Source organism: Spermophilus citellus, assembly GCF_964194105.1.
Source record: "Spermophilus citellus genome assembly, chromosome: 10".
NCBI lineage: Eukaryota > Metazoa > Chordata > Mammalia > Rodentia > Sciuridae > Spermophilus > Spermophilus citellus.
In genome coordinates, this window is record NC_138197.1 from 126,410,287 (window position 1) to 126,424,617 (window position 14,331).

A 14,331-nucleotide genomic window follows, 5' to 3' on the forward strand; every position below is an offset into this window, starting at 1 on the left:
GATATTTCCAGAGAGATGAAATTGTCCCCAGGGTCTTCTGTGCATTCTTGATGACAGCTGCGTGACTGAAAGCCATGGGGTTTAAGATGGTCTAGGAGTTTTGGAGCAGGGAGGGCTCCTGAGCAATTCCTGCCCCCTCCCCCACCGAGCTCCAGTAGCCACAGCCGTGATGTTTGCCAAGAATTAATGCACTGTGAGCCTCCAAGGGTGGTCAAGAACTAATTAATCTAATAGTCACAATCAAAACCGACACTCACAAAACCCCCCCGTGAGGCCTGTATCGTTGGATAGTGGGGAGGCCAAGGCCCACGTGAGGTCACGTTCATGCCAAGGGGGCTGGGGCTTGAACGTGGGTAGTCTGTCCACCCAGCACGCCTCCCCCCGACACTCTGGCACTTCCCCTCCTCCTAGAGGGCCAAGGTTCCCCAGGTTCTGCAGTCAAGACTCCCTCTGATTGAGCATCACATGCCACGCCTGTGCCAAGCCCTTCACATCCTCTCTCGTTTGACGTCACAACTCTGGCGAGCGGAGGTACTACTGTGATTGAATAGGCGAGGACACTGAGGGCAGGAGAGAGCCCGAGTCACGCACAAGTCGGCCAGAACCAGGCAGGGAACCCAGCCCAGGCCTCTGGCTCTTGTTTTCTAATCCAGGTTCATCCGCCAGCCTCTCCTGGGCTGGGGGCTGGGCTGGTGGCTGGGCTGGTGCCCGGGGCCACTGAAGTGAACGCCACGGGTTGCTGGCCTCGCTCTGGCCCATGTGGCCCGCGTGGGGATGTGGGCCTGGATCGCAGGACACTGGCTTTTTTAGAGGGGCCAGGAATCAGGGCTTTTCTGTGAAATCCCCGGCCCTTGAGGATCGGCAATGAACTTAGATTGGAAGCACTCAAGCAGCCATGGAGATGGCTGATGGCCGCTGTGACCTCTGGTCAAGAAAGGAAGAGAAACGTGGGACGTCACAACAAACCTCGGGACCCGAGGACACTGGATCCCTGTGCCTCCAGGAGCCCGCCGCCTGGGATGGCCAAGAGGAAGCCCGGCAGGCTGAGGAGGGTGGGCTGAACTGAGCCAGGGCTTCGGGTAAGTGGGGCAGAGACGGCTGCTGACAAGCGGCTCCGGGACGACTCCATCATCATGGGTTGGTGACTCCCGACAGCCAGGCAGCAGTAGGCGCAGGAGCTGCGGCTTGGTCCCAGTGACGTGGCCATATTCCAAGCCGGGCGCCTGGGCTGGTGAGGCCCACTGCAGGGCCCAGGTCCTCCCGCCACCTCACCGCCACAGCCAGGGCCCTCCCTCTGCTTGGCCCCACCAGGGCCACCACTTCCGGGGGGGGGGGCAGCAGTTTTCTTGGTCATAAATCAGTCCTTTGGGTAAAGAAGAGGCTTGGGGAGGGGAACTGTGGGAAAGGCCCGAGCTCTTCTGGGAAGCCCTGATTTACAGCCCTCAGGTCCCGAGAGCCTGGGGTGGTGGGTGGGGCGCGAGTTCTGCCTTACAGTTTGCCACAGGGCACCGGGTCATCTCTGGAGCGTGGCGCTGGACGTGACCCTGCTGTTCGCTTTGCCCCCATTCGCCTGGGCCTGGGCGTTTCCGTCTCTGCCCATGCGGTGCTTGGCCGTGGCCATTTCGCTAAAGGGCAGAGAGCTGGAGACTGACTCACCTTCCGTGTGCTTGGAATGCAAAGTGGCCGGAGCCCTGGCCCAGCGCGGACACTGCCGTGAGCGGATCCCGTCAGCAGGGGGCAGCAGCAGCCGGGAAAAGGACGGCGGCAGGAGGGCGCCCAGGGCGCAGCCCTTTGGATTTATTTTGCAGCTGCTTTTATTCAAGGCTGAGGAAATCATCTTTTCAGAGACCCCGGGGATCGTCGCAGGAAGCCAAGAGTTGCTTTTCCAGAACATTCCGTGTTTAGCATCTCTTGCCCTTTGGCTCGGCCAGTAGAGAACTGGGAAGTTGGCAGAGGGCAGGTAACTCACCTGAGCATGGCCCTGGGAGGACATGCTCCAGTCCCAGCCCAGAGCCTGCTGATGTCCCTCCCTGGTCCTTTTCTGCACTCTGTGCATAAAGCTTGTGTCACGGGGCTTGAGAAGGGGACAAATGACTCCCGCAGCTCAGCCTGAACCAAGCCAAATGCTACTGAGGCAAATGAGGCTGCCCCTGTTGCTCCAAATCCCTTCCCCCTTTCCAGCCTCTACCTACATAAGACCTTGGAGCCAGAGGACAAAAAGCCCTCCCCAGACTGGCCCTCCTGCAACTGCCTGGGCCCATCTGAGCTTGTCCCCAGCCCCCTAGAGCCTTAACAGCCCAGGCTGGGTGTGATGGCGACGCCTATAATCCCAGTTGCTAAGGAGGCTGAGGCAGGAGGATCGCAAGTTTGAGGCCAGCCTCAGTAACTTAGTGAGTCTCAAAATAAAAATTGAAAAAGACCAAGGATGCAGCCTAGTGGTAGGGCACCCACCCGTTCCACCCCCAGTACCAAAGACAGAAAGAACCCCAATAACCTAGGTTTCTTCTCCTTCCCTCACAGAGCCAAGCTGCACATCCCCCTCTTCATTTTGCTTTTGGGGGACCCCATGCCCAGCACACAAAGTGCCCTTTGTTCTTTTATTATGGCTGAGTTTGTTCTATTCCAGAGCAGGATCTCTCTAAATCTTTTCACATTTCCACCCAAAACCCAGAACACATTTCCTCCTGGCCTTGGGGTAAAGTCCGCCTTCCTCGTGGGGTTGCCAGTGGGTGGTGGGGGAAGGAGATGTTCCCACCACTCTGTGCCACTCTCTGTGCACAGGCAGCAGGCTCCCTGGGACCTGCAAACCTGACCTGCCTATTCTGCCTCAGGGCCTTTGTCCCTTCTGTCCCCTTTAAACCCACTTAAGTCCTAATATGCTTTTCTCAGCTCAAATATCACCCGCTCTGTGTGTGCCCCGTATGTGCCGTGAAGGCAGTGACTGCATCTGTGGTTACTGGCAGAGTGCCTACTGGTTAAGGAATAGGTTCTAGAGCCAAAGCCTTCGGGCTCTAATCCTACCTGTGTGACCTTGGGCAGCTCACCACACCTCTGTGTTTCAGTTTCTTCCCACATGGAATGGGAGCACTAATCCATCCTTTGTCCTGGGGTTGAGATGAGGGTTGAATGTCTGGCCAGCACCTGTCTCCACCCAAGTCGTGGGGGGGGGGGGGAGATGGAGCGCTCTCTCTCACTGCTGGTAGGGATCCTGTCTCCTTACAGCGTCACATCCCCTCACCCCGTGTCTGTCCCCGCGGAGAGTAGGTGTTCCACGAATACGCATCCAAATTGCTGTACTTCAGACTGATCTCTGGAGGAATCACTGTTTGAACCTGGTGGTCCTCAAACAAAGCCCCCGGTGGTCACAGTCAGTGTCTGCAGACCTCAGAGCTCGGCCCAGCCGGGCCGGGTCATGAGATGGTGTCATGTCACTTCGAGACCCCCTTCACAGTCGGGATCCTATTTTCCAAGAGAGGACACGGAGGGCAGGTAGGGTTCAGCTGTCACGGGCTGGACGTCAGAGCATAGCAGACCATGGAATTGTAAGTGTTGTCTTCGTCCCCAAATGGAGAGGTCTCTGCTCAGGCACCTCCCCACCTTCTGCCTGGCTCCGTCCTGGGCAGTGTTTTGACCCAGCTCAGTGCACCTCCCTGCTCGGGCCCTGCGCCCCCTCCCTGCTCGGCCTCGGGCCCTTGGGGAGGGGAGCAGCCCCCGCCCCTGCCAGACCAGCCACCTGGTTCAGGGCCTCTGCCGCCGCTCTGGGCCCCGCTGGCTCAGGATCTTCTGCGTCCACATCTGCTCAAGGCCCGACCAGCTCTCCAAGAGAGACGTCCCTGGGTCCTGCCTTCCCCAAACCTCCCCTGAAAATAGCCCCCCCCAACTCTTGTTCCAGCACCTTCCATTTGTTCCATTATCTCCTGCAAACCGTCACCCTGAATCTGCGTCAAAGGTCACTCGTGGCCAAAGGGTGAGCTCCCAGGCTCAGGAACAGGGGACGGGGTGCACTTAGTATGTGTCAGACCCGAGGTAGGCACCGAAGCCTCTTGGTAACCTCATGACGTGGGGCCTGTGGCTGTCCCTTGTGCGGGAGGAAACGGAGGCGTAGGCATCGGTAGCAGCTGTGGCCCGGAGCCCAGGCAGCCCCGGCTCTCCAGCCTTCGCCGAGTGGTTGGGGAAGGTCCCCGGGGCTCCTTCTTCCCTCCAGGGCTCCCTGGCGAGCAGAGTCCTGGTGTGATGGACTCAGGTCCCCTGTCCCCTCCTCTCAACGTGTCTTGTTAACACCTGGAGGGGGCATTCATGAACTGGGAATTGGTGGCTTTCAAACGGGTCATAAAAATACCTGCTAGAAGCTCAGAGGAGGAAGTTGAGCCTTTCCTGAGGGGACCGAGGGGAATTCAGCTGCCTGAGCGTGTTCCCCAGGGACCGACTGGACAGGCCTCCAGGCCACCTCTGGGCCCCCTGTGGCTTTGACAACAGGCCCCCTCCCTGCTCTAGAAGGGGAGCTGGCGAGACTTGGGGTGGCCCGTGATGCCCGACTTACCACAACCCAGGGCTGTGGGCTTGAAGCTAGAGCACCTGGCTCTCAGGTGGCAGAGGGACAGGGGGGCGGGCCGCGGGGTCAGCAGATCTGGGTTCCGAGTCTGACTGCAACAGCACGCGTCTATGGGCCACTCAGTCTCCCCCATCTAGTGTCCTGGGAAAGATTTTTCTAATTCCACCAATTTGCAAAACCATTTTGGGATATGCAGAGCTGAAGAACAGAGGCCGGGTTGGGGACCCCGTCCCTCGGACCTGCCCTTCGCCGCGCCGATGGCTCTTTCCTGTTCTTCCAAGCCTCTTCTGCAGGCAAGCCCATTTTGCAGAGAGGAAACTGAGGCTCAACAGAAGGCGTCTAATGGCACACCACTGCGAGAGCTCGTCACCTGTGAGACGGGGAGCAGAGTTCAAATCTCGCTCCAAACCCGACTCCGCCTGTGATGGGGACCTTAGGAGAGCTGATGAACTTGCTGGGACTCTGTTTCATTATCTGTAAAGTGGGATGAACAAGGGACCCGCCACAGGGGGCTGTGGGCATGGATGCTTTTGCACACAACGCATTGGCTAAGTGGCACGGAGGGCTCCCTGTCATGGTGACCCTAGGGCATCGTTGCTGAATGGACGAATGAATGACTCAAATGCATCCTTCTCCTCTATTTAGGGCGGGAAGCTTCCCTTGCAAGAAATGCAAGAAATCCAAGAACCGAGGGCAGTTTCCTCCAGATAGAGATAAAGTGCTGAGTGAAGCTGTTTATTATGTACAGGAATCGGTGTCACCTTTTCTGGACGAGCCACATTCTGAAAGTACCTTTCCAAGAGCAGAGAGCGGGCTGGCCCCGGGGTCACCTGGGCTGATCTCTGGCGATGCTGACAAGGTGGCGCGTGGTGATGATTTTGGAAGAAGCCCCTCCCCTACCCCCGACCTCCGCTCCAGCAAGAAAACATTGAATTTTGCAAAAACTGCTGGGGCAGAGAAAATCCTCCTGAGGCACTGGCTCACCTGGGGGTCCCTCAGCCGGCCCAGAATTGTCTCCGGAGTGCTCTGCCCACACGAGTGTCCTGCGCTCATTTCTCGAGAGTCCACAGATGTGAGTGTTGGAGGAGGGAGGGTGAGAAGTGGCCGGGACCTGGAGAGCCAGGGCAGTAAGAGGGAAGGGCTCTGGCTGGAGCCTGTCCAGGCGGCCCCACAGGAGCCCTGGAGAGTACAGAACGTGTCCCCGTCTCCCGGAGCCTCAGAGCTGCCCATCAGAAGGCTCCGCTGCGGCTCCCAATCCAGAGGCAAGAAGCCAGATGCTCCTGGTTTAGGTCCCTGGGTGGGGACGCCTGTCTGGTCCATCAGGCCCGTGACCCTAGCGCTGACCCGCTTAGCTTGGGCTCTAGGGTCAGATGAACCAGGGACGAGCCCGAGGCAACGCCACCTTGGTTTGGATTCTCCCAGAAGCTGCCTCAGAAAGGACGTGGGTGCGAGTGTTCATTGCAAATGGCTCCCAGGATACCCCTAGGGGAAGAGGCCAGTGGGGGACACTGTGGCCCACCTCTGTCCTGGGGACCTGGGGAAGCTGTGGAGAGGGGAGGGAGCTGGTGTATTCTGGTCAGACTCACCTGCGCCTGTCCAGAGCCATGCAGGATGTGTCTCCTGGGCACTTCCACCTTGGCTCCTGCCACGGGGACAAGCAGGCCTTGGGCAACCAGGCTGTGGGCCTAACCCTAACCCCTAACCCTTCAGGAAGGGGCAGGTGGGGAGCATCAGAGCCTCTGTCATCAGTGAATTAAGGAGGCGGTGGGAAAGGCAGCCACGGAAGTGCTTTGTGAAGGTGGCCATTACGATGACAGTTGCCACCTGTCTGTTTGGAAGGTCTTTCTCCTCCTCCTTAACCAAAAACTCCTACTCACCCCCCAGGTGCCCAGGTACCTGCCACAGCTTCAGCGGCACCTTCTCGGGTGTGTATGAGTTTCCCGTGGCTGCTATAACAAGACCACAGCTCGGGCACTTAAAATGATAGAGATTCACTCTCTACGTTCTGGAGTCTGGAAGTCTGAAACGGAGGTGCTGGAGGGGAGGGTCCTTCCTGCCTGGTGTTCCTTGGCTGGTGGCAGCTCATTCCAGCCTCTGTCTCCATGGCCACGGGGCCTCCTTCCTGGGCCTTCTGCTCCTCTGCCCGTCACTGGATCTGGGGCCCACCCTAATCCAGGCCAGTCTCAATGTGAGATGTGACCCGACTGACTTCTGAAGGATCCTTTTTTCAATTAAAGTCACAGTCTGAGGTTCTGGAGGACACATATTTTGGGGAGACCCCATCCAACCCACTAGAGCAGATTTACAATGTTTCTTTCATCGCGGGGACACTGGTTGGAAAGGCGGCCACTGACCCAAACGGGGGCCTCTTTCCTTCCAGTCACAAGCACCACCAAGGTCCACGGCTTCTGGGACCCACGGCCGCCCGAGACCCACGCTGTCCTCCTTGTGTCTTGAAGTCCCAGGTTGGGAGAAGGTGGCTCCATATCTGGGCCCGTCTCCATCCTCGACGGCGTGAAGGAGGGAGAGCCAAGGGCAGGGGTCCCGGCAGCCCTCGGCAAGCCCACCAGGAGCCGTATTTCCATCTCATAGACCCAAACCGGGTCCCCTGGTCACGGGAGATTTTTCTTAGGACACATTGTGGCCTCACATCCGAGTGGAGCTCTGATAGAAAGAAAGGGGAGGGCTGGGTGCCGGGGGAGGGGGGGGTACTCACTGAAGTCCCAGTGGCTCTGGAATCTGAGGCAGGAGGATCGTGAGTTCAAAGCCGGCCTCAGCAGCTTAGCAAGGTGTCTGGGGCCATCCATGGGCTGTGAGTGGACTGTTGGGCGCAGTAGCCTCCTGAGGGGATGAGTCTGACACCCCCACAGGGATTGACCACCTGATGCAGGTGAACCTCCCCCTCAGGCTCCGCCTAAGGTCCCACATAGCACCTGAGACGGGTGTGACCTGCCAAGAAGTCAATCAACCTGCCGACCTGAGACCTTATCCTGCCTTTGATGTGCCCCCTTCAATAAGCCCTGGAGCCATTTTGCCTTTGTCTAGATCAAAAACCCAAGTGGACTAGATCTACAGGAGGGCTTTGCTTTTGTAGATGTATTTCTGAGTGTTTGTGTTTTATTATTTGCTAATTATTTGAGATATTAACATTTAGAGTGGCTATTTGGGGTGGCTAGGATTCCTCTGGGCAGAAGAGCCCTTGGATGAGACGCTGGCCATCTTCCCCCCGAAAACGAGACCCTAAGCAACTTAGTGAGACCCGGTCTCTAAATAAAAAATAAAAAGGGCTGGGGATGTGGCCAGTGGTTAAGCGCCCCGGCTCAATCCTGCCCCCCCCACCAAAAAAAGGGAGAATCAGCCGCGAGGAGACAGCAGTAATGACTTACGCGTCCTGCTGAAAGCTACGAAGCCCATCCTCATCTGCACGTCCCACATGGCCCTGTCAGACCCGCAGTGGCCGTGGGCGTGCCCCATGGCTCTGCCCAGCAGTGACCTTCCACACTGTGCAGCCTCCTTTGGACCTGCAGAGCCTGCCCTGAGCAAGACATCACCCAGGCCAGCTGAGGGGGCAGCAGGTGCCTAGGAGCCCACCCAGAGCCAGGAACAGGTGAGCTGGGGGGGGGGGACGGTGCCCAGGTGGAGCAACCCCAGGGCCCTTGCCCGCCAGCTCCTCTCCTTGGCACCCGCATCTCAGCAAACAGGGAAGGCCGGTGACGATGACCGTGGATGGAGCCACATGACATGCAATGGACCACTCCAAAGCACCTGGTCCAGTGGCATTTACTGCCTCTCCCCCTCTGGCCCTCTGAACGCGGGCAGGTTGGAAAGGAGAGAGTACGAAGATCGTCCTCCCGGGGGCATCCCGGACCCCTGCGAGTCCACCCGCAGGACCCCTGTGCTTGCCAAGTGTCTGACCAATGATGGAGCCAGCCGCAGCCAGCAGGAGGGGAGATGGATGTTTCATGGCCTGCAAGCGGCTGGATCACGGGCTCGGAGTCGGGAGGGATGTGCTGAGGGACTGTCCTGGAGCCCAAGTCCCTTCGACAGCTCCTTGCCTCCACCTCCCCCGACAGGGTGCTCCCTGCTCAGCGGGACCCCCAGGGCCTCCTAGAGCAGGTCCACGCTGCTGCCCATCGGCCTCCTCCTGGTCCTGGCTGCAGAATCCACCAAAGGAACCCAGCACCTCTCAGACCACGGCCGCCCCCAGTCAGGGCAGGGTTCACGTCCCCCTGGGCAGCCGCGTGGCTTCCCCTTCTTCCTGGAGTGCTCTTCTCTGTGGTACGTGTCGGTTTACCCAACCAAGACGTGTGGAGGACCTCCCTTGTGCCAGGGGCGGATTAGGTGCTGGGTGACGATGATGAATGATTTCAGCTCTAGGAAAGCAAACGGGGAAGGCCGGTGACCATGACCGTGGATGGAGCCACATGACACGCAACGGACCATTCCAAAGCACCCGGTCCAGTGGCATTCAGTGCATCCGTAATCTGTGTAACCAAAACTCTGGTTTCAACACCCTGAGCCCATTAAGTAACTACTCCTTATACCACTTCCCTGTTCCTGGGGGAAACCTCTGATCTGTTTTCTGTCTCTAGGAATTTACGTGTTCTGGGTATTTCATATAAAGGCATCATACAATATGTCACCTCTTGTGACTGGCTTCCTTCACTTGGCATGATGTTTTCAAAGTTCCTTCAAGTTGTAACATGCTTCATTCTTTTTTATGGCCAAGTAATATTTCACTACATGGCTATACCACCTTTGGATTATCCACTCACCACTGATGAATATTTGGGTTACTTTCACCTTGTGGCTTATTATAAATAATGTTGCTATAGAAGTTCCTTTGTGTACATATGTTTGTTGGCTATTTCTTCTTTTTCTCACCCACTTCTTTTTCTTGGTATTGGGGATTGAACCTAGGACTTTACAGAGATGCTACATTAACACTCTATCTTGAGCTACACCCACCTTTTAAATTTTATTTTGGCCTCACTAAGTTGCCCAGGTTGGCCTTGCACTTGCAATCCTCCTGCCTCAGCCTCCTAAGTAGCTGGGATTACAGGCCTATGACACCACACCGACCTTTGTATATTTTCTTTGGAGACATGTCCGTTCATGTCCACTGCCCATTGTTAATCAGGCTGCAATAATGGATAATGTTTTTTTGTTTAAATTTGACTGGACTATGGGGTGCCCAGATATTTGGTCAAACATTTTTCTGGGTGTTTCTGCAGAGCATTTTGGATAACATCAACATTTAAGTTGATGGACGAAGTGAAGCCGATCATCCTCCCTAGAGGAGGTGGGCCTTACCAATTCGCCAAAAGACTAGTAGAATAAAAAGTCTGACTCTCTTTTCAGTAAAGGAGAATTTCTTCTACTTGTCCCCAACAGGGACATTGTGTTTTTCTTTTTTCTTTTCTTGCCTTCAGACTTGAACTGAGACCACACGTCAGCTGCCCGGGGCTTCAGTTGGCCAACTCACCTGCAGATGTGGGGACTGGTCCGTCTCCATAATCGAGGGAGACAATCCCTTAGGTCTCATCTCCAACACGTGCAGCTGCTTCCTTATGACAAATCAGTGTGTGCACAGATGTCCCTACTTTATGACAGGCTTATGTCCCAATAAACCCTTGGAGACTGAAAATACCTCAAATCAAAATGAATCCCACTATTCTGTATAATTATAATGCACCAATAAAAATAAACAAATGTATTTAACACACCTGACCTCCCAAACAGTGCGACTTAGCCTCGTCTACCTCATGAGCGCTCTCAACACGTCCATTAGCCCACAGTTGGGAAAAGTCACCTATCACAAAGCCTATTTTATAGGAAAGTGTGGAAATTCTCCTACATCCAGAGAAGGGCGTTTTATAGACATGATGGAATGTGACCCAGAACCCAACTCCCGCAACACAGGCAGCTCTAGGTACCGGCCATTTCCCCTCAACGTGGGCTGGCTGGGAGCTGTGGCTCCTGCCCCCGCCGGGCCTCTCCAGAGGGTCACACTGCAGGTTCTAGTCCACAAGAAGATCAGGGTCAAATCCAAAGTACGGTTTCTACTGAATGCGTATAGAGCCCAGAAACCTTGAGCAGAACCATCCTAAGTCAGGACCAGCCCATCCATCTAGCCATCCATCCTCTAGGTGTCTGCTATAATTTGAATCTGGAACTGTCCCCTGAAAAGCTCCTGTGTTGGAAGCATGGTCCCCAATGCAGCGGGGTGCAGAGCTGGGGCTTTTAGGCAGTGATGAGGGTTGTGACCTCAGGAGTGGATTAATCCATTTGATGGTTAGAGTTACAAGTTGGATTAGCAATACAAATGGGCTGTTGGGTGGTAACTGTAGGCAGGAGGGTGTGGCTGGAGGAGGGAGGGCATTGGGGCCTTTGGGGATCATATCTTGTCCCTGGCTCCGCCTCTCTCTGCTTCCTGGCTACCAGGAGCTGAGAGCCCTTGAATGCGCCCCCAGTTTGCCAGGTGTGTGTGCGTTCCCACAGCCACGCCCTGCGACCCATTCAAAGCTATTCCCAGATAAAACTTGGCTGATTCTTTTCTCATTGGTGTTTCTCTCTGCCGCCTCTGAACCACGGGGTGTCCGTCTGCTCTTTCCCATTTTATTAGCTGTGCCGCTGGGGCCAGTTCCCTGACCTCTCTGAGCCCGCCATCTTGCTGTGTTGAAAGGGAGTGAACTAGGGGACGGTGCCTCGGCCGGTCCTGCAGCTGGAAAGCTGGAGGCTGGGAACTTAGAGCAGCAGTCCTGGGGGCGGGACGTCCAGGGTCAGGGCATCGGCTGGTCTGGTGTCTGGGGAGGGCCACGCTCTGCTTCATAGATGGCACCCCGTGCCGCGTCCTCACGTGGCAGGGGCGGGGGACAACCTCCCTCTCACCTCCTTTATAAGGGCACACGTTCCACTCATGAGGGTGGCACCTGGTGACCCGATGGCCTCCCGAGGCCCCACCCCTTCATGCCGTGGATGGCTGATTAGACCTCAGTGTGTGGTGACTGGAGGGACAACATGGCACATGGGGGGACAGTGCCCGGCACCTGTAGGACTTGAGGCGGCGGAGGGCAGGTCTGGCAGCCCCACAGCAGCAGCCGGCTTGGCCCCTCCTCCAGGCCCACGGCTCAGGGGGCCCGGCCCCGCCTCTGCCCCCGCCCTCCCTCCTCTGGTCCCGGCTCCTCCTGTGCTGCAAACCCCGCACCCTTCAGTGTGTCCTGGGGCGTCCATCTGCAATGCGCGGGCCCAAGAGCCAGCAGGCCCAGGGAACAGTCCTGCCCGCGGGCTCACTCGGTCTCTGGGAGGGTGCATGGGAATCACGTGTCACCCTTTTTCTTTCCACTAGCAGGAGTCGGTCGGGGGCTCTGACCCTGACCGTGGGCCCCTGTCGGGGTGGTTTTGGGCCGACGGGGAGGACAGGTCCAGGCCCAGGGAGCAGCCTGGGGTGACAGATTGTGAGGGCCCAGGAGGAGGCTGGGGGAGGGCTGGCGGCTGTCCCTGGGGCCAGGACGGCTGCACTTGGATTTGGGGTTCCTTGTGTGGACTGAGCAGCCGCCCAGGCGCCTCCAAGCAGGAGGACGCTAGTGGAATCTAGATTTTGGGAAAAGCCCTTGGCCCCACTCGGGGAGCAGAATGAGAAGGGTCGGGTGCTGGGAGACTGGCCAGGAGAGCCCACTGCTGTGGAACACAGGGAGGAGCCAGGCCACTTCCACTCATGACGCTCCCAGGACACAAACTTGTCCAACCCGAGTTCCCGAGAGCGGAGGAGCAGGAGCAGGAGGAGGAGGAGGAGCAGGAGGTGCCGCTAGGAATGCAGGTGGCTCCACAGAGGCCAGGTGGCTCCACAGAGTCACATTCCTGCCTGATTGGCCTGGACTCAGGTGGTGGCCGAGGATGAGAGGGATGGTCGGGACCAGAGGAGGGGGAGGGGGAGAGCTTGGGAACCAGGCTGCTTGTCCTGATGGCCACGTCCTGACCATACCACTGGGCTGTGCTCCCCTCTTGCCTCTCCCCTCACTGTCCCCAGCTGGGCACAGCTGCGGTGACGAGTCTGCGTTCTCTGCCAAGCCACACACTGAATTCCAGCTCTGCCCCTCCCCAGCTGCACGTCCCCAGAGAGCCCTGGTTTTCTGGCCTGTGAAGGTGGCTCAGGACGCTGCCTGTCCACGGGGCTCAGTAAGAGAAGGACCTGGGAGGCTGAGTGCACATGGGTGACCCTTTGGGACTCGCTGTGGTTTTAAGTCAGTTACCAGTTCTGGTCCCACGTCCCCTACTGGCCTGGGCCTGCTTTCTCCGCCTGACCACTACTCTGGAAGGTGGCCCGTCCATGCCTGTCCCTCAGAACCCAGAGAAGGGGCTGGTGGCATCCTGTGGAGGGAGAATGACACCCTGTCAATCCCTCCTCCACTGGGACCTCCAGAGTAAACTGGGCAGGCCATCGTGGGAAGAGCAGGGCCATCGGCAGGACTACCATTTGCCCACCCAGGAGCCCGACTAATGATTTCCATAGGGACACCCCTCCTCCACTCTCAGGCCCTGAGCTCTCTGTGTGGCTGATCCCCTGGCCCAGTCAGTGTCCCTCTTCCGGGTCACTCTGACAGATTCAGGGAGACACAGAGGCCCCGAGGTGACTTCTTGGGCCGGGGTCCTGGTCCCACCAGTGGCTCACTGAGGGATCTTGGGGTAACACTGAAATTCCCTGTGCCTTGGGTTCTCGTCTACACTGGGGTAGTGATGGTCTACACTCCATTGGGCTGTTGTGCAGACGGGATCCCGAGAGGGGCTCGGCACAGGTGAGTCCCAAGGAGCATGAGCCCCCACTCTAATGGGACTGAATTTGGGGCCTTTAGATGGGTGACTGGGGAGAGGGGGTCTTTTTTAGCGGCCCTGCTGCACCTGGGCCTTGAGTGGACAGGGTCACCTTGCGTCCTGGGGAGCCTCCTGCATGGAGGAGGCGGGGCCTTAGCTCTGTGGCGCCTCCTGCCGGAGTCTCTGGGTCCTGTCATTCCTGAAGCTGAATTTCCTTTTTATTTTTTTATTTTTTGGTTTAAGTGCCTCTGAGTTGGGTTTTTGTTACTCGGAACAAAAGGAGTTTAATGGGACCCTGTTAGGGTTGGGTCTGGAATGTTCCCGAAGGGCTCCTGTGTCGAAGGCTCAGTCCCCAGGGCAGCAGTGCCAGGCAGGGGTGCGTGGGGATGGGGAGCTCTTGGGAAATAATTGGGTCAGGAGGGTGTGACCTCCTCAGTGGAGTCACAGCTGATGGCATTAGGGGACACGGGAGAAGCTGAAGAAGGGGGGGCCTCCTTGGAGGAACTAGGTCACAGGAGGCTGCCCTGGAAGCGGGGATCTTGTCCCTGGTTTGCTCGCTCACACGTGTGTGCACGCACACACTCTCTCTACACACACGCTCATCCTTCCCGGCTGCCATGAGCTGAGAACTTCCTGTGCCATGCTCCTCCGCCCAAAGTAAAGGAGCCACCGACCAGGGCCCGAGACCAAGCCTTTCCTCCCTACGTTATTTTCTCAGGTATTTGTCACAGGGATGGAAGGTGAAGATAGCGGCCGTCACCCACCATCCGTCCATCCAGCCGTCCATAGACCCACATTCAATCCCAGCACCCAACGGTGCTCGCTGTGGGGCCCCAGCGCATCACTTCCCGGCTCCAAGACTCAGTCTCCGCACCTGTACGCGGAGCTCCGTCACCTCCTCTGTGCAGTGGTCCCAAGGATTCAAAGGGAGGACCCGCCTGGAGGGCCATGCTCAGTACAAGGCTCAG